Source organism: Macaca thibetana, chromosome 3 (assembly GCF_024542745.1).
Source record: "Macaca thibetana thibetana isolate TM-01 chromosome 3, ASM2454274v1, whole genome shotgun sequence".
NCBI lineage: Eukaryota > Metazoa > Chordata > Mammalia > Primates > Cercopithecidae > Macaca > Macaca thibetana.
Genome location: NC_065580.1, coordinates 90,134,211 through 90,156,126, shown reverse-complemented (window position 1 = coordinate 90,156,126; position 21,916 = coordinate 90,134,211).

Below are 21,916 nucleotides of genomic sequence, written 5' to 3'. Positions count from 1 at the left end.
CCACCATTAAATAATTTAGCTATGACTGACATATGAATTATTTAGTAATCACAATGTTACAATATGTATGATTTGTATGATTATTTAAAACAAAAAGACTTTGGCATATCCATTCTGTAAATACTGCTAGTATTAACATATGGTATAAAACACAGACAGCATTTTAAAAACCAATTCCATATATTGAAGAAGGGAAACAAATATTTTCATTTTTCATAATGCTATTGACATGTTTTTTCATGTAATTCTTATAATTTTATAAGTAGTTATTATTGAACTTATTTTATAAATAACCTGAGGACCAAGGTTATTTAGGTAGCTTTATCCAGGCTCACACTATTAGTGAGTGGTCCAGACGAATTCAAAGCCAGATCTCTAGCACCAAATCCAACACACCTCCAGTATACTGGATGAATTTATCCTGCACATATTTACTCACTCTCTCGTTTGCCTTCTGAGAATATAAAGGTCTCTTGGAGATTACTTGTTTGCATGGCCCACATTTTTTTAATGTTAAATGAAGTTTGATGATTTTCTTTTTTGCTCAAATTTCTTTACACAAGTCAAGGTGTTCAAAATCCTACTTATTTGAAGGGTAATCTAAGGCTATCAGTATGAGCATTACCTAGGAGCTTAAAAACACAGATTCCTAGCTCTTCACTCATATTTACTGAACTGGAATCTGCATTGTAACATTGTATTTTATGTGCACATCAAACACTGAGAAGCATCAGTCCAAATTACTATACACTTGTTTAAATGCTGTTCAACCATTAGTGGTGTTAATAATGGTAGTTGCAGTGCTCATGTTTCACAAATTAAACAGTTTGTGGGAAAAAATTGTTTTTTTAAATCAAAAGTTAAATCAATATTTATGTCCTTTATATATTTTTTCTCTTCAGTTTACCATAAGCTCTGCACAGCAATTAAAAAGTATGAACTAAGGAAGTCAGAGGATTTCATATGCCTTTGAAAACAATTAAAGGGATTACTGGATCATTGGACCTTTTACAAGGACTCTCAAAATACCTTCTGGAGAGTTAGAAAGATAGGAATAATGGAGCACTGAATCACCATCCATCACCTTAATTGCTAACATTTATAAAATCTCTAAAGTTGAGAGGAAATTTCATATACATGATTATCAATGTTTCCGGCAGTGGGGGAAAATCATATAACTGAATTATCCAGAAATTAAAGTATATGACTTTAAGTGCAATGTAATTAGAAAAGTTTCTCTTAAAATTTGCTACTTGCACAAAGGATTTTACATGTCATATAGTTTGTTTGTAGGTCTCAAGTTAAGTGTCAAAAACAAAATGTTTTAAAAAATAAATTACATTCCAAAAAGATCACTCTGATAGCTAAGTTGAGATAGAGTCTAACAGTGTAAAGACAGAAATAGGGGACCTACTGGGAAAATATTGCAATAATCAAAATTGTAGGTCAGATCGAATTGGCAGTAGAAGATATGAGACATGAATAGATTCTGAAACTCTTTTGAATATAAAGAGAACTTGCTGATGGATCAGAGGCGGAATGTGAGAGAAAAAGGGGAACAGAAGTTGGTCTCAAATCTTTTAGCCCGAGAAACTCATAAGGAGTTGCCAGCAAATAAGATGTGGATGCTCTACTTGGAACATGTTTTTTCAGGAAATATTATTAATATGAAGAAAAAATACTAGGAATAGGTGATGGGGAGATAAAAAATTTGCAATATGAAGGAAAGGTGTAACAAAAGCATGGTACTACAGTAAGGGAGTGAGCTTGCTTGAGAACATTGTGATTGTGTACTAATTTGAGGTTTTGGTCATGAAGCTATAGTAATACCAACTTTTCAGGATATGTGATAATTTTCATCATTACCCAGCTGTACACATTCAGTAAGGCAGAAGACAGAGTTTGGTTTTTCCTGGATTTCATTGTTGACAGTCAGTGTGACAAAGGAAGAAAAGGAGAGTGAGTTAAGGAAATTCACCAAGGAATGTCTATAATGTGGAGCTATGGAATTTAAGTAATGTAAAGGGGAGATAAGAATTAGCCTGGCGTGGTGGCAGGTGACTGTAATCCTAGCTACTTGGGAGGCTGAGGCAGGAGAATCACTTGAACCCGGGAGACGGAGGTTGCAGTGAGCCGAGATTGCACCACTGCACTCCAGCCCAGGCGACAGAGCAAGACTCTGTCTCAAAAAGAAGTAGTGGGTTGTGGGGGCGGGGAGAGGGGAAGTAAGGAGACACTAAAATACCAACAACATATAACATTTGTAGGATTCAATGATCTTACTGCCTGTAAGCCTATTTCTAAAGATTAACATTGACAAATGTGCCCACAAAGAAAAATATTTATCACATCGCTGGTAATAGCAGTGCCTGAATTGTTCAGCCTAGACATTATTATAGAGTGTAAGAGCAAATATACTTTCAAAGTTCAAGCTCATTTTCATTTATTCTTTGTGACTAGTGGACTTAATAAAAACTTCTGACGGGAACAGATTTTCATCAACTATAAATAGAACATAATTCTTGAATTTGTGAATGGTTCTTTGCTGCTATTAATTAGTCCTTTCTTTTTCACATGCAGACTTAATTTAGTGATTAATTGAAATGTGTTAGGACATTTGTGTTGTCTTAGCAGCTCTGTAGGATTTATGTATTACTTCTGGACAGTGATATAAAATGTGGATTTAATCAGAATGCTTTATACCCTATCTCCAAGAAATTCTGTAGGTAATTAAGCTTTTCTAGTTCTAGTGCTTATTTGGTAGAAAGAATTAAACTTTTTAAAACCATATGGCTCCATCATTTTTTTATACAAGGCCTTTCTCTATGTAGGTTACCTAAATGACATAGCTGAATCTAATGAGCCAAATTTATCAGAGACCTACAGGTCTCATAACCTCAAGACCAGATAGAAAGCATAATCAGTGAGTGTAGATTAAGGATACATTTCCCATAATTGTTAAGACTTTATCATAACCAGATTATGAATATCTAGATACCAGTTCAATTCTCTCATGGGAATTTTAGTGCTTATTCATTAATTTGAGGTAATGAATGTAAGCTTGCCATCTTACATCTGGTAATGCTATGGGCTAAATTAGTTGTGTCAAATTTCTCACCTTCTTATCTGGTTCTAAGCCTGTAATGACAGGAGTTTTCCTCTGTTCAAAAAAGACATATCATCTAGTCTAAGTATCATAAAACACATATTATCATTAAACATCTCTGCCTAATCTGAAGCTATTTTACTAGTTCTTTATCTGGGAAGCAGTTAACTAACACCACCCACAGGGAACAAGTATATTTAATGCAGGAGCGATGATGTTTGGGTTTGTCTGATATTTTCTCATGAGTAACTTCAGGTGATAGGCCTCCAAAAACGGCTGTCTAAGGAAGTTAAGCCATTCTCCACCACAAAAAGTTAGAATAAAATATCACAAAATAGAAACAAATAGATAAATACATATTTCTGGGTACTGCAACATGATCAAAGGCATACAACAAAATGAGATACGTGTTTACTCTTTAAAAACTGCTATTGTCAGTGTCGTGGCTCATGCCTGTAATCTCAGCACTTTGGGAGGCTGAGGCGGGTGGGTCACTTGAGGTCAGGAGTTCAAGACCAGCCTGGCCAACATGGCGAAACCCTGTCTCTACTAAAAATACAAAAAATTTAGCTGGGTGTGGTGGCAGGCACGTGTAATCCCAGCTACTCAGGAGGCTGCGGCATAAGAATCACTTGAACCCGGGAGATCAAAGTTGCAGTGAGCCGATATCACACTACTGCACTCCAGCCTGGAGGACAAGAGTGAGACTATTTAAAAAAAAAAAAAAAAAAACAGACAAACAAAACTGCTACTACATTGGAGGAAACCAGTGGAATATCTGTGGGCTTCTTACTCAGGGATGCTCAAAATACCACCGACCTCCATCCACCACTACCACCCAAACTCAGACAGTAAAAACTGTAGCTTTATAAGTGGTGAGTTATGGTTCACACAGTTCAAGCTTGATGACACAAAGGTTTACTAGCCACACTGGTAGATTCATTCAAGAAGAGAATATAGGAGGCAAAAATCGGCAACTATAATGGCCAGGTATTATGTGGGGTGGGAGGCAGAACATTAGAAATTTAAGGGAGAAATCTTGAAATTGAGAGAGTTATAGAAGCCATCAAATAACCAACTCTCCACATGTTTGGTGGACTGCTAAACTATGCCTTAAGTGGGAGACCTGTGATTGACCAATGAAAAGTAGAAGAGATTCTTGAGACATGAGTAAAATCCAAGTCACTTGTGACTTTGAATATATTCCTCTACCTACACAGCCCAGTTAGCAGAGAGTGGAAGCCTTACAAGTTTGAGGTGATTCAGCATAGTTTCTGCCCAAATCACTGGTTAAATGTGAAAATATTCAATCCTCTAGGGATCAAGCTAAAACATGTTGAGTGGAGATATATGCAGCTATATACAAGAGGAAACACGGATTTCCCAGGATGAATCTAATCAATTAACAGAAACAAAAAACTTTAACACATAATTACAGTAAGGTTATAGAATAAAAGGTTAATATACAAAATCAACTGCTTTCTTATATATTAACAATGAACAATTATAATTTATAATTAAAACACAGTATCATTTATATTAGTGCCAAGAAAAGAGAGTGAGAAAGAAATAATTATGTACACATCATACAAATTATATACAGGATATATGGGAGAAAAACTAGAAAATGCAATAAAGAATCAAAATCTAAATAAATAAGGACAGTCTATGTTCATGGAAAGAAAGATTCATGAAAATGTCATTTCTTCCCCAAATAAATTAAAAACCATCACAATCCCAGTCAAAATTTCTGCAAGTTATTTTGTAGATATTAATAAACTTAACCTAGGGTTTATATGGAAAGGCAAAAGATCCAAAACAGCTAACACAATACAAAGAAAAACAAGGTCCAAAGACTGACACTAACAACTTCAAGGTTCACCATAAAGCTATGATATTCACAACAGTGTGGTATGGTGAAAGAATGGACAAATAGATCAATGTAATAGAGAGCCCAGAAATAGACCCACCAAAATAGAGTCAGCTGATCTTTGACAAAGGAGTAATGGCAATTCCAAAAGACAATGGATAGTCTTTTCAACAAATGGTGCTGAAACAATTGGACATCCACAGGCAAAACAGAACTAAACAAAATGAAAAACAACCAGATAGGCATCTTATGTCTTTCACAAAAATTAACTCAAATGGATCTTAAACCTAAGTACAAAATGCAAACTTATTATACTTGTGGAAGATAAAATGGGGTAAAATTCATGCAACCAGATTTGGTGATGAGTTTGTAGATACCACACAAAAAGCACTATTCATGGAAGAAGAAATTGATAATTTAGATGTTATTAAAATTAAAAACTCCTGCTCATTAAGAGAATAAGGAAATAAGTCACAGACTGAGAGAAATCATTTATAAAACATATCAGATAAGGAATCTGTACACAAATATATACAAAGGACTCAAAAACTCAGCCAAAAGCACACAACACAATTAAGAATGGGCAAAAGATCTGAATACAACTCAGTAAAGAAAATTATACAGATGACATATAAGCATAGGAAAAGATACCTCATATGAAGTATCTTTAAGAAATTATAAACAAAAAAATATTACACACCCATTAGAGTTGCTAAAGCTACAAACAACCAAACAAACAAACATGATACCAAATGCCAGTGAGAATGCTGAGCAACAAGAACACTCAATCGCGGCTGGCAGCAATGCAAGCAGATCGATTATTTTGGAAGACAGTTTGGTAGTTTCTTTTAAAGTTAAAAGTAGTTTTACCATATGATCCGGCCACCATATTCCTAGGTATTTACTCAGTTTTGAAAATTTATGTCCACACAAAAACCTGCACATAAATGTTTAGAGCAGCCTTATTCATAAAGGCCAAAAACTTAAAGCAACCAAGATGTTCTATAATAGAGGATGAAAAGACAGACTGTAGTGCATTTATGGAATGAAATATTGAGCAATAAAAAGAAACCTGCTAGTGTTCAATAGCACTATTGGGTGACTATAATTAACAATTTGTTGTTTATTTTCATATAGCGAGAAGAGTGGATTTTGAATATTTTCATTAAAAAGGATAAATGCTTGAGTTGCTGGATATGCTAATTACACTGGTTTAATCATTGTACATTGTATACATGTAACAAAATGTTATACTCCATAAATATGTAAAATTATGTTTCAATTAAAAATAATAAAAGCAACACAAAACATATGTGCTATAAACCATGAAAAGACATGAAAACAATTTAGATGCATATTGCAAAGTGAAAGAAGCCTGTCTGAAAAGGCTCCATGCTATATGATTTCAATTATATGAAATTTTTGAAAAGGCAAAACTAAAGAAATCGTTTTCACTTACAGTATTTAATGGATCACTTTTAAAATTTTGTGATTTTTAATGACTCAGTTTTACAGATCTTTTCAGATCAGTGGCAGTCAGCAGCGAGGGAGGAGAAGGATAAGTAGATGAAGTACATGGTACTTTTTAGGATGGTGAAACTATCCTGTATAAAACTGTAATGGTTAATACATATCATTATGCATTTGCCTAGCCCTGTAGAATTTTACAGCACAAAGAATGACCTTAATATAAACTATGAATTTTAGCTAATAATAGTATATCAGCATTGGTTCATTAATTATAACAAATGTACCATCCTACTGCAAGATGTCAGTAACATGGGAAACTGTGACAGTCATGGTAGAGAATGGGGTATGAATGTATGCAACTCTTTGTAATATCTGCTTAATTATTTTGTAAATCTAAGACTACACTAAAAATGGGATTATTATTTTAAAAATCAACAACCCTAAGAAAAACAGAACAAAATCTAGTCGCTGTCACATATTACTTATCATGCTAATTGCAAACAAAAAATGCCAGACATGCAAATAAGCAAAAATATGTGATGCGTACTTAAGAAAAAAAATAAAAAGAAATTGACTTTGAGTGGGCATGGATATTAGATATAGCAGACAAAGACTTTAAAGTAGGACTGATAAGTATGTTCAAACAATTAAAGAAAGAATATCTTAAATATTAAAGGGAAATATCTTAACAATGAGACAACAAACAGAGGATCTCTACTGAGGAATATAAAGAATAAAAAAGAACCCAGTAGAAAATTTAGAGCTGGAAAGCATAATAAATTAAATTTTAAAATTACTCAATGAACCCAATAGATTTGAAATAACAGAAGAATCATAACTTTGAAAATAAACCAATAGAAATTATTTTATCCAATAAAATAGAAAAGGTTAAAAAATAAACATTACTTCAGAGATCTCTGGGATAATATCAATCACCCTAACATATGTGTAACTGGAATTCCGGGAAAAGCAGTTGAGAAAGAGAGAGGCAGAAAAATTATTTTGAAAGAAATGGCCAGAGCTTTACCAAATTTGGTCAAAAACATTAACTTATAGATCCAAGGATCTCAACAAACCCCAGGTAGGATAATACAAAGAGAAGTACACCTAGAAATATTATAATAAAAAAAAGAAATACTATAATAAAATTCCTAAAAGACAAAAGTTAAAAGAAAACAAAACAAAAATTTTAAAAGTAACAAGACAGCTACAATTCATCATGTACAGACAGACAATAATTAGGTTAAAGGCAGACTTATCAGAACAATGGAATCCAGGAGATAGTAACATATTAAAAGTCCTGAAGTAAAAGAAAATGTCAACTAAATATTTTATGTCAAAATTATTCATCACAAAATAAATACATTTCCAGGTTTAGAAAAATAAAATAAGAACAGAATTTGTTGCCACAGACCTTCCTTTCAAGAAATAATTTTAAAATTCCATCAGATGGAAAGGAAGGGACATCAAATGGTAACTAGAAACCATAGGACAAAATGATGAATACATAGATAAAAGATTTTGGGTAGGTGTACCTAAGTATTTTCTTTTTCTCCTTAATTTAAACATATTATAATTAAAATCCAAAAAAAAAAAACTCACTCAATTGTTGTTTCTATAATGCATACAAACATGATATATATGTCAATAATAAAAGAAAGAGAAAAAAATGGAGCTATACAGAGACAAGTTGCTATATTTTATTGGAAATGAAGTCAGTGCTAACTTGAAGATTGTATTAAGTTACAGATGCATATTTTAACTCCTAGAGTAATCAAACACTGAAAGTTACACAGCTAAGTGTCAGAAGAGTTAAAATGGCAAACTAAAAGTTTACCAAAAAATAAGCTAATAGAGGATGAATGGAGAAACCAAAATAGTTAAATAGAATAAAGCAAAATGTCCAACCTAAGTCCAACCTTACCTATTATTATATTAAACATGAACTGAATAAATATTTCAAGCAAAGGCAGAGAATGTCAGACTGTATAGAAAAAAAATTTCAAGTAGATGTTTTCAACGAGAGATGTATTTTAAATACAAAGTCACAAATTGATAGTACAACATGTAAAAAGATGTTCCATGCAAAAAAATTATAGTTTAGCTGGAGTGGCTATATTACTATTAGAGAAAAGAAGCTTCAATATTTAAGTAATAATAATAAATATTACCACTAATAAAAATTACTAATTATGCTACCACTTGGATAGTGAATAGATGCTTTTCTAAAGAAGGTATACAAATAGCAAATAAGCACATGATAAAATGCTAACCTTTGCTAGTTATTAGAAAAATGCAAACCAATTACATAGTAAGATGCTGCTACACATACAATAGAATAGTTGAATTAAAAAAAAAAAAAACACTGACAATACCAAGTATTGGTAAGAATATGAAGCAATCAGAATTCTCAGACATTGTTGGTGGGAATTTAAAATTTGACAGCCACATTAGAAAACAGATTGGTATGTTTTTACAAACAGACATGATTTAGCAGTTTCATTCATGGGTATTTACCCAAGAAAAATGAAAACCTATCATCACACTAACACATGCATAGAAATATCTATAGGAACATTGTTTATAACAATGAAATAAACCAAATGTCCTCTAGCAGAATTTCTTCTTCCTTGGGGAGCCTCATTGATTTGTCTTAAGGCCTTCAACTGAGTATGAGTCTCATCCAGTTTATGGTGGGTAATTGGTTTTACTCAAAGTCTATCGATTTAATCGTTAATCACATCTAAAAAGTGTATCCACAGCAACATCTAGACTGGTATTTGATCAAATACCTGGACACCATATAACCTAGTTGACATATAAAATTAACAATCACAGTATACTACACACATAGTGCCACATCTATAAGTCAATCCTTTCTCCTTTCAAAAACCACCTCATTAAGCTCTTGAGTTCCTTGAACCCACCACTTTTTATTCCCTTTCCATACTTTTCTTGTTGAGTTTTCCAAGATTAGTCCTCATTTTCTTCCATGTCTAACAAGCTCCTTTCCAACTCTGGGTCGTTTTTACTTCATATTTTCTGTTTCTAGTGTATGGCTGGTAATGAGTAAAAATTGTTTCCTTGTATCAGATAAAATTTCATGCTATCAGTTCTCTGGGAAACTCCTTGGGAAGCTTCTTATTCATTTCTCATAAATTCCCTGTTTTCTACAGCAATGTGACAGAAATCTTCATAAACCAAATCTCTGGTAACATCACTTTCTTTATCCCTCTTTGAGGTGTAAAATTTGCCATCATCTCTTGATCAAAATCAGTTAAAATCCACTAATTAACATTTGGACTCCTCCTGACTCTAGCATTCAACTTCTTACATGGCCATTACCCAACTTCAAATACTAGCCACATATTTCACTGTAACATAAATCTGATTCTTCATAAAAACTGGATCATCAACAGTTCCTCAAATAAAGATCTTGCCTTGTGCTTCAGAACTAGTGGAATGCCCTTCACTCAAATGTTTATTGAACACTTTCTAAACCCATGAATGAGTAAATGCATAAACTCCTGAATCCATGCTTCTTTCTCAATCTTTTAAATTCAAATCTATCCCTTAAGGATTACGTCAAGTGCCATTTTATGTTGTATATCTGACCTGATCAGACTGCCTGAATCTCAAAACCTTTGTCTGCCTGTCTATAGCACTGAATGTTTTTGTATCACTCATCCGGTACACAATATATCCTACCATTTAGAAATATGCTCATGCTAATCTCCATTAGAAAGTAAGCTATCTGTCTTGTTTATGCAAGAATTGCCTCACAGTTGTACTAACTGAAATTCCTTTAGTGTAGTGTTTCACACAGTATCATTGCGAAACAACAGGTCTCAGCACAATAAATAAATGGGTGGAGGGATAAAATAATTAATAACTGAAAACTAAATGTTACCAGTAGATTCCTGATAGTATACCATGGATTTATCTTTAGTTAGTTCTTTTTATTTTATTAAATACTCTAAAGTATTCTCTAAAAATAAAGAGCTATATTTTAGCTCAAGCTGTTATATCAGAGAAATTTAGAATTAAACACACAATGAAAAATACATTTATTTTAAATAGTGAAAGAAAAAGCATAAATTTTATTGAAAGAGAGATAAAAAGTTAAGATCTAGTTGACTTACTTTAAAAAAATATGTAAAGGGACAAGGGGGAAAACAGAAGTGGTCTTTTAAAACAATGCTGCTGACTCAACCCTCCAAATAAAAACATCAATGATACTGGTATGACAAAATAGAGTCTAGCCTAACAGAATTCTAAAGGTATAAACGAAGTTGACCTTTAAAATAAAACAAGTAAAATAAGAAGAAAGTCAAAGAACCTTAACAAGCACCAAGTATCTTCTTTTAAATCATGACAAATATGTTCCCAAGAGATGATTCATCAACATGAGACTACCAACAGAAGTTCCCAGCCAGTACCTAATGTTCTGGATAAACCCACAGGATTACACTGAGGAGAAGTGAGTAGAAGGAATTTACTGCCTATGGTTTCTTCTCCCCCAACCCCTGGCCCAAAATAGTAGTTTCACATAATTTTAAAGGAACCTTAATATTCTCTTTAAGTTAAATTTTAAATTCATAAAGCTTCCTGTCATATTTCTTTAGAATTTCATACAAGTCTTCTATTAATCTATTCACAAGTGAAATATCACAATGTCACTTTTAATTTTCCATTTCCCATCAGGTAATAAATAAGTTGAGGACATTGAACAGTCTCCTTTTTTTTTTTTTGCCTACTCATGAAATTAAAGTACAGGGTATTTGGGAACTCTGTCCTTGGAAACAGCTAGCCTTTTGTGCCACGGGGCATATTCCCAATTATTTCATAGAATAATTTGACACCACTTTTAGCCAGGGATAATTTCTTATAGTTGTGATTTGATCAGATGATAATTCACTGAATTAGCCTAATTAGACTTATCTCACTTTGTCCTTTGGCCTTGAACAGAGGTGATTAGAGTAATACACATTCACTTATGATTGTTTTAACCCACCAAGTTAAAAATAGTTTTAAAATAATCTGTTAGCCAGATTTTTTTTTTTAATTTGGTAACCAGACAGAAACATTTAAAAATATAATCTGTTATCACACAGAAACTTCTTTTTTGTGGTTACAAATACAGTTTACATTGATGAGCAATGGAGATTAAAACGTGACTGCAGATTGTTGAAATCTTGACTGCAATTTAATTTTGATAATTAAATCCCAAGCCATGGATGACTTTTTTATATTCAGAAAATATTTTAAAAAAAGAGCTTGGATGATCTTGTTGTGCCAAAAAATAAGCAAGCAGTGGAAGCAGAATAAAACACAACAAAATGATGCAGGTGAGGTATGTCAAATACACATAGAGATAACTAAAAGAGATCCTAATGGCCAAAGCTGACACAATTTGAAGAACAGAATAGACAATGCTATATTAGGTCACAAAATAAATATCCATGAGTCTATAGTGATAGAATAAAAATAAATAAATAAATGGAAGAGAATAAACAAATTTTATCTGCAGAAAAATTCTATATAATTTTAATATCTCTAATAAAGCAGATATACCCCCACTCAAAGATGTGGAATGTAACTTCCTATACCTCCAGTCTTTATGTGTAGGCTGTATACAGAGTGACTTCTTTCCACAGTCCAATATGAAAAGAGGGGAAAGAAGAATTAACTTTACAATGGACAATTTTAATATGGTCTGCCTCATCTAGCAAATGCATGTCAAGCTTATTTCTGTGGTCTTCCTCCCACAAATCCACAGCCCCAGTGGAATCACAAAAAAAAAAATCAACAAATTGAGGGACATTCTTACCAGTCTCCTGGTAAAATGTCTTACCAGTACTCCTCAAAACTGTCAAGTCATCAAAAATAAGGAAAGTCTGAGAAAAAATCAGAGCCAAGAGGAGCCGAAGGAGACATGAAAACTAAATATAATGTGGTATCCAGAATGGTATCTTGGAAGAGAAGAAGGACATTAACTAAAATCTAAGAAAATCTGAATGAGGAACAACTTTTAGTTAATAATTATGCCTTAATATTGATTATTTGTGACAAACGTATGAAACAATGTAAGATGTTAAAAACAGGAGAAATTGAGTGTAGGGTACAAGCAACCTCTATACTATCCTTGAAACTTTTCTATAAATCTGTAAGTATTCTGAAATAAAAAAGCATGTTTCTTTTTAAAAGTAAAATGTCATGTTTAATTTTAAATACATCCTGAATGGGATACTTATATGCTGCAGCACAGTCATCAAATATAATACATTTTGAAAGAAGATTCCACATACTTTTCAGATGCATCAGCCTTAACCACAGGGTGGATAAAGAATAACGATGGGACAGATATCTCCAGAAGGTTGTTAACACTGCAAAACATTTCCTCAAGAAATCTGCAGTTTGATCATTCACAGCTCAGTAGCAACTTCAGATCTTATGATAATACAGGCTGCCTATTAATTTAGTAATAAAAGCAAATCTCCTGCAAATCTTAATCTTGGACCATCTTTTCATCATCACCGTGCCTTCTCAGTAAATGGGCTATTTAGTTATTTGCCCACTCCCTTGTGTCTTCAACACAGTTGAATACAAATCCAGTCACCAATTCTATTAGCCTGACAGGATCAGAATCAGCATTTCAACATTTATTTGTACGATCAAAGCCTTAAATTGGAAGAACTGCAGGTTCCATATGAAACTAATATCCCCTTGAAGGAGCTGCTGGAAAGATCTGATCCAATTATAACAGAAGTCAAATCCCCAGGTTTTCACAGTAGCTAGATTGTCATTCAAATAGAGGAGCCAAATACAACCCTCTTGCCTTGGCAACACCATCACTTGGATGCCTGTCATTTGCTTTGAGACAGCATGGACTATTGAACTTCTTGAAGATTTTGGGACTGCACTTACAAAATAGTTTTAGTAGCACTTATGAGTATTGGGACTACAAAAATGATTCTGTATTTAAAACTGGAAAGCAATTTTATTTAACCGTGAACAATGCATATTCCAGATGTTTTTTCATAATGTTGAATAAGTCATACAAATATAAAGGCAGTCTATATATTTACCAGTCTTATTCATTATTATTTTGAATGCAATAGGAAATGAAAAATCATTACTCATCACAGACCAGCCAGTCATTTGCATTGATGGGAGGAATGAGAGAATGCCTTTCTGGAAAGCAGATTGTGTGTCATTAGCTGGAGTGAGCAGGGGAAATGTGTGTACACACACACACACACCCCCCCATATATACACACACATTTTATATAAATTCTGTAAAGTTTTCTCAGTTGATGAGACTATGCACAAAACAAAGTGAAAAGTAATTGTGGGTTTCAAACCATTCATTGTGGGAAGATTCGGATATTGCATTTAGACATAGGTGCACCGTTTTCCAGTTTCAGTTCTTTCATCGTCCTAATTTTTATTTGTAGAAATAGACTTTTCCCTCTGGGTTCTCATCTGTGACCAAAACTAATTGTTACTTTTCTATCTTTGTATGTAAATTATGTGCCCCACTTTCTCTACTTTTTTTATTTTTATTATACTTTAAGTTCTGGGGTACATGTGCAGAATGTGCAGGTTTGTTACATAGGTATGCATGTACCATGGTGGTTTGCTGCACCCATCAACCCGTCATCTACATTATGTATTTCTTCTAATGCTATCCCTCCCAGAGTCCCCCATCTCCTGACAGGCCCCAGTGTGTGATGTGCCCCCCCCCCCCCCGTGTCCATGTGTTCTCATTGTTCAACTCCCACTTATGAGTGAGAACATGTGGTGTTTGGTTTTCTGTTCTTGTGTTAGTTTGCTGAGAATGTGTTAGTTCTTCTGTTAGTTTGCTGGTCTCGAACTCTTGACCTCAGGTGATCTGCCCACCTCAGGCTCCCAAAGTGCTGGGATTACAGGTGTGAGCCACTGCACCCTGCAGTGTGTTTAGCTTTTAATAACGGCCATTCTAATTGGTGTGAGATGGTATCTCACTGTGATTTTGATTTGCATTTCTCTGATGATTACTGATGATGAACTTTTTTTATTTTTAACATTTTTTGGCCACCTGTATGTCTTCTTTAAAGAAGTGTCTGTTCATGTCTTTTGCCCATTTTTTAATATGTTTCTTTGGGGGTTTTGCTAGTTAAGTTCCTTATAGATTTTGGATATTAGGTCTTTGTCTGATGCATAGCTTGTGAATATTTTCTCCCATTTTATACGTTTTCTGTTTATTGATAATTTCTTTTGCTGTTTAAAAGCTCTTTAGTTTAATTACATCCCACTTGTCAATTTTGGCTTTAAGGACTTAGTCAAGAATGGCATTTCCTAGGTTTTCTTCCAGGACTTCTATAGTTTGAGGTCTTACATTTAAATCTTTAATCCATCTTGAGTTAATTTTGCATATGGTGAGAGGTAAGGGTCAAGTTTTATTCTTCTGCATATAGATAGCCAGTTATCACAGCACTATTTGTTGAATAGGGAATCCTTTCCTTATTGCTTGTTTTTGTTCAGCTTTGTTGTAGATCAGTTGTTTATAGTTATGTAGCTTTATTTCTGTATTCTTTATCCTGTTCCATTGGTTTGTGTGTCTGTTTTTACACCAGGACTATATGGTTTTGGTTACTGTAGCCTCATAGGATAGTTTGAAGTTCGGTAGTGTGCTGCCTTCACCTTTGCTCTTTTTGCTTAGTATTGTTTTAACTATTTGGGCTCTTTTTTGGCTCCATATGAATTTTAGAATAGTTGTTTCTAGTTATGTAAAACATGACACTAGTAGTTTGGTAGGAATAGAGTTGAATATATAAATTGCTTTGGGCAGTATGGCCATTTTAACAATGCTGATTCTTCCAATCCATGAGCATGGAATATTCTTCCATTTATTTGTGTCATCTCTGTTTTCCTTCAGGAGTGTTCTGTAGTTCTCCTTGTAGGGATCTTTCACTCTCTTGGTTAGCTGTATTCCTAGGTATTTTGTGTGTGTATAAGGGAGGTAATTGTAAATGGGATTTCATTCTTGAGTTGACCCTCAGCCTGAACACTATTGGTATATAGAAGTGCTACTGATTTTTGTACATTGAATTTGTATCCTGAAACTTTACTGAAGTAATTTATCTGTTCTAGAAGCCTTCTGGTGGAGTCTTTGGGGATTCATACAGAAGCATATCATCATTGAAGAGAGCTAGTTTGACTTCTTTTCCTATTTGAATGTCTTTTGTCATTAATTTTTAAATTTAGGCTTTGAAATACAGTTATTTTAAGTAAAAGTCTCTGATTTATATAGTTTCAAGTCCTTAAATTATTATTCCTTGGATTTACAAGTAATTATAGAACAGAATGTTTTCCAGATATACAACATTCATTCCTCAATTAATTTCTTATTACTTCAAGGAGTATGAATTGCCTGTTCTATTTAAGGCACTATAAGGTACAAAAGATTAACAAAATTCAGACTCATTCCTTAAGTAGCTGAGAATCTGCTGGAAGAGTCAGAAAAAAAAATAAAAATCAAATAAACAAAAACCAGTGTGATAAATAGCAATGTGCTAGTAACATTAAATGCTCTACTCTCTATGAGAAGGCAGAATCCCTGGTTTGTGGTGTTTGCCAATTTCCATGGTATAAATATTCTCACTGTGGTCAATTTCAACACATGAGTGTGATATCACTGAATGTGGAGTTGAGAAGAGATGCATATAATTGGCTCTTACCAGCTGGTTCCAGCACACCACTGAATTAGAAAAGAGAAATGCCTTAACACCACAGGTACACAGCAAAGGTGGTCAGAAGACAGACATTTGACTCTATGTGTTAGGTCAGGAAAAGATGGCAGAATAGGGACTATTGGGGTTGATGTTTAAAGGACAAGGAGGCATCAGTCAAGTGGGCAAAGCAGAGGAGAGTATTTCAGGCACAGGAAATAGCATGTGCAAAGCAAGGAGGGATGACTTCTTTTAGAACAGAAACCAGCAAAGATTTTCTTAAAGGGCCAGAGAGTAGAATAGTAGGCTTTGAGAGCCAAGAGGAAAATTCTGGATATTATGTAGGGACTCATATTACTATAAAATATTACCATTTGAAAAATGTAACAAACAGTTTGAGGGCTATAAAAAACAGGCAGCTGACTAGATTTGGCCCACAGATTGTAGCTTGCCTGACCTCTGTTCTAGAAGAAGATACAGACTACAGGCAAATCACACTAAAGCCTCCCTTCTGCAGAGTGGGTGTGTTTTTCTCATTCTCTTAAGATACAACAGAGCCAACAAGTCCACTCACAGACTTCTGGAAATAGCATTTTATTTGGCTTGACCTCACACTTCCTGATCCAGCAGAACTAAGGAGTGTTAGTGAGCAACATCAAGTGAATAAAGTTCCCCTCATTCATTTTATGTACCAAAATACACATTGCTGCACATTGGATGCAATGATATCCCCACCAAGTCAGGGAGGAAAATGGAGTTCAGAAATTATTCCAATGCCAATGTTTACAGACATACTTAAGCCATCATTCTTACATAAAGTGCAGTAATAGGAATACTCAGATTCTTCAACAGGATTAACTTAGCATGAAAACAGGTAAATGTTTGGTACAATATTGGAACAGAGACATTCATTGACATTCATCTGTCTGTGACAGTCTCAGAAGATAATATTTTCCTGGTTTTAGCTTTTAAAAAAATACACAAAAGCTTTACGTGTATTACATTCTTAAAGGATCTCTGATTGCCTCTCTTTATAACAAAAGCATCTTGTGGTGCCAGGACATAAGGATGTACTCAGAAAAGGAAAGGCTTATGTCAAAATGTCGCAGGAGCCAAGCTGAAAATATTCCCCAGTGGCCAAAACTGGAATTAACTGGGCAAAAGTAAGTGAAATATTACTGGATTATAACTATTATATAAAATAAATACCTCACATACATAAATATCCAAAGCTAATCATAATTCAACCAATAAACAAATGAAATAGAAGAGATAGTTCATTCTTACAGAAGAATTCCAATTATAACTGTAGAAAGGATAAGGCCATCGTAATGATCACCATTAGAAAACAATGACAATTGTTGCAAGCAATTTCTACCAATGGATGCTAAAATTAGCGAGCAAAAGCTTGAGGAAAAACGGTATTTGCGTAGTCTCAAGGTATTATCTCAAAGTATAACCTTTGAAATTTAGAAATATCTACCACTAAGGTATTTCTAAATTGCAAGGGAGATACCCGCAGACAGCTTCGTAACCAAGTTATCAAGATTAACATTGCTAGAAGTAAGTCATATCAATATATTGTACCCCTTCACATGATACTCTGCGATTACATTACTTCTGTTACACTTACCAAAATGTACAACTTCAATCTAATTTATTAGTAAAAATTCAAAGCCAAATTGAGAAACATTCTACCTGACCAGTACTCTTCAAATTTGTCAAGCTCATGAAACATAAAGAATAAATGATGAGCTGACACAGATTGAAACAGATTTAGGAAATAAACATGACAATTAAGTACAATATGGCACCCAGGATTGGATCTTGAAATAAAAGGAGGACACTAGTAAAACGAACAAAAAAACAACCACCACCACAACAAAACTGGCCTATACTATAAAGTCTGCAGTTTGGTTAATGTATTTTATCAATGCTAATTTCTTGGTTTTGTTAATTTGCTATGGGTAATCAAGATATTAATGTAGGGAAGTTGGGTGAAGGGTATACTAAAATTCTCTGTACTACTGTTACAACTGTTCTATAAGTAAAAAAAAAAAAAAAAAAAAAAAGATATCAATATCAAAGTTTAAAAAAATAGGGAAAGGATGAATTAACATTTTTCATTTATAGCATATTTTCCTTTATGGGTTTTCGCCATTTGTTTTACTTCCTACAGGTGAGTAAGGGCCATAGCTTAATTACATAGGAAGGTATACTGGACTTGAATCCCTTCTCCAACATGCTTAAGGTGGACAGTAGAGCCTTTAATGTGCACAACTGTACATCTAGCCTGACTAATTTTATAAAATCCCAGGAATTATCCAGGAAATGAAATATCATTTTTATCTCCATTTTATATTCAGTGTTATTGAGGCACTAAAATATAAACTCCATGAGCACAAATTTTTGTCTTTTTTGTTTACTGTCATGTCTTTAGCATCTAACATATTTCATAGCATATGGTGTGCATTCAATAAATATTTTGAAAGAAATAAATGGAGGAATTTTAAAATGATTAAGCAACTTACCCACACAGCTGGAAAACAGAAAGTTGGGTTTTTAACCTAGAAACGTCTGATCTTAGAAGACAAACTCTTATCCACTGTACTCGACAACATAGGTCTTAAGATCATGAAAGAGTGGGAATAGATGCAATACATTTTTGTGGTGACTGCTCATTTATACTAGTCAATTCATAAAAGACGTGAGAACCAGGAAATCTAAGGAGACTGTTAGTCTGACTTCTGCAAAACTTGTTTTCTCTCCATTTGCTCAAGCAATTAAAAAATGGACAAGATATTTCTTAGCAAACCATGACTGCAAGTTAAGAATGATACAAAAATACATTCCTAGAAATGGCATACAAAGTACCACAGCGGTATGGCTACCACTTTGAACAGTAGAAGGACATTGCTGATGGTTTGGCTAAGTTTAATTCACCTTCCATGGAGTAGTTTGCGGAATTTTCCCCAAGTATTTGGCGGAGTTTATTTGAATTTCTCTCAAAGGTTAAACTTGAATAATATTTTCATTTCTTTACCACAGAACGTGACAATTAATTTAAATCACATCTCATATTTTAACATTGTAGCACCTTTGGGACTAGACATTTTATTCCTGTGTTACTTTGGGAAAGAGTCTATTGCAAATTGAAGGCCTGGGTAATGTAGTTGAAAGACCTCTGGATTGAAAGTCAGAACAGAGTTCTAGGTCTGGCTCTACTATTAACTAGTTGTGTGACTTCTAGCAAGCAATTCAAAACATATCTGAGACTCAGTTTCTGCATCTTGAAAAAGGGAAAATTATTTCTTGGCCATTTTATACAAATGTGTTTTTAAAATTAAATGATAAAATAGGCCAGATACAATGGCTTATACCTGTAAGCCCAGCACCTTGGGAGGCCAAGGCAGGCTGATTGCTTGAGGCCAGGAGTTTGAGAAAGGCCTGGCCAATATGGTAAAACCCCATCTCTACTAAAAATACAAAAATTAGGTGAAGGTGGTAGCGCATGCCTGTAGTCCCAGCTACTCAGGAGGCTAAGATGGGAGAATCACCTGAGCCTGTGAGTCAGAGGTTACAGTGAGCCAAGATCGTGCCACTGCACTCGAGTCTGGGCAACAAAGCGAGACTATGTCTCAAAAAAATAAAAAATAAAAAAATAAAGATGAAATATATGTGGCTACGTTTTACAAATTCTAAAGCATTATATCCAAGGCTGGTTTTTTTTTCAAAAGAACTCAGAAAAGTAGCATATTCATAAAATGAACTGTAAGTCATTTTATAAAACATCTTTTATGTTTTTCACCTATGACTGATTTGCTTTATATAGGTTTTCTAGTTTTTTCTACTCTAATTCATTCTTTCTATGTTAAATTTTTATCATCATTACTACTTACAATATATGAATTTTCCAAAATTTTATATAATACTGCAGTCCATAACTTTCTCAATAACTTTTACTTAGAAATCCTAGGACAATATATTTAACTGGAAGCCCTTTTTTTTTTTTTTTTTTTAAGAATATGGTCTTTTAAGTTTACATGAAAGGCTATCTCTTAACAAATAAAGGACCTACTTAAAGATTAACCTCCAGATAATGATTTAACTATTTTAGCCATTCCTCAAATTTATTGAACAGTAAGAACACAATTATGAACATCCATTAATTAGATGAGAGAGAGAGAATAAAACAAAACCAAAACTGGTATTATTTATATCAGTCATTCATCTGAATTGATTCAACCTTTAAAAAGTGGTCAGTTGGTAACTATAGTCACCATGTTGCACATTAGCCCTCCAGAAGTTATTCATCTCGCATAAATGAAACTTCGTACCCTTTGACCAGCATCTTCCCATTTTCCCCAGCCCACAGACCTTGGTAACTACCATTCATCTCTGTGCTGCATTGTATACGTGAAGTTTACTAGAAGGATAGACCTTAAATGTTTTTACCAAATAGCTTGAAAGTGGTGATCATTTCACAGCCTATAGGTATATCTAAATGTCAAGTTTTATATATGTAATATATATCATTTTTAAATTATATATATCATTTAAATACATATTTATATTTATATATCATTTAAATATATATTTATATTCATAGATCATTTAACATATATATGTGATTACATGATATATACCATTTAAATGATATATAATACCTCTTAAATATATATCATTTCAATTTGTTCATTACACCTCAATGAAGGTGAAAAATATGATCTATTAGTAAGTATTATAAAGATAAGACTATATTGGATGTCACGAATTCAAACACCATTGGGGACAGGCAATGTGAATGAGTCAAGCAGGCAGAACAGGGAACTACAGTGAGGACTGGGGACTCAGTGGCAAAAGGGGGCCACTTAATTCTAACTGATTGCTGCCTCTGCGTAATGCATGCAAAACTCAGCCTTTAAAGATATGTGATCCTTCAAAATAAATTGAGAATCTGATTTTCAGTGAAATCTTCAATCTTTAAAAGTTACAAATGAGCCAAATTTTTATATAATTGTATGGAACAAATAAAATGGTCCTCAGAGGCCACTAGTTTGGTAATTCAGTTAATTTTTTCATCACTATCAATCCATTGCCTTAGGTTATGAATAAGTTCTTTAGATAGACATGTGTCTCCATTTAAGAATCTCTGATATAAAAGCAATAATATTGGAATCCAGCATCATTGGTATTAAAAAAGGAGTTTTTACCAAGTGACTCACCTTAGGAAAGTAAATAAGGAGTGTGCTATTGAGACGTGAAGCCAGCTGGACTTCCTGGGTCAAGTGGGGACTTGGAGGACTTTTCTGTTTAGCTAGAGGACTGTAAATGCACCAATCAGCACTCTGTGTCTAGCTAAAGGATTGTAAGTACATCAATCAGCACTCTGTAAAAACACATCAATCAGCACTCTGTGTCTAGCTAAAGGACTGTAAATGCACCAATCAGCACTCTGTAAAAACGCACCAATCAAAGCTCTGTGTCTAGCTAAAGGATTGTAAACGCACCAATCAGCACTCTGTAAAAACACACCAATCAGCACTCTGCAAAACGGACTAATCAGCGCTCTGTAAAATTGACCCATCAGCAGGACATGGGTGGGGACAAATAAGGAAATAAAAGCTGGCCACTCCAGCCAGCAGTGGCAACCCTCTTGGGTACCCTTCCATGCTGTGGAAGCTTTGTTCTTTCATTCTTCACAATAAATCTTGCTGCTGCTCACTCTTTGGGTCCAGACCACATTTAAGAACTGTA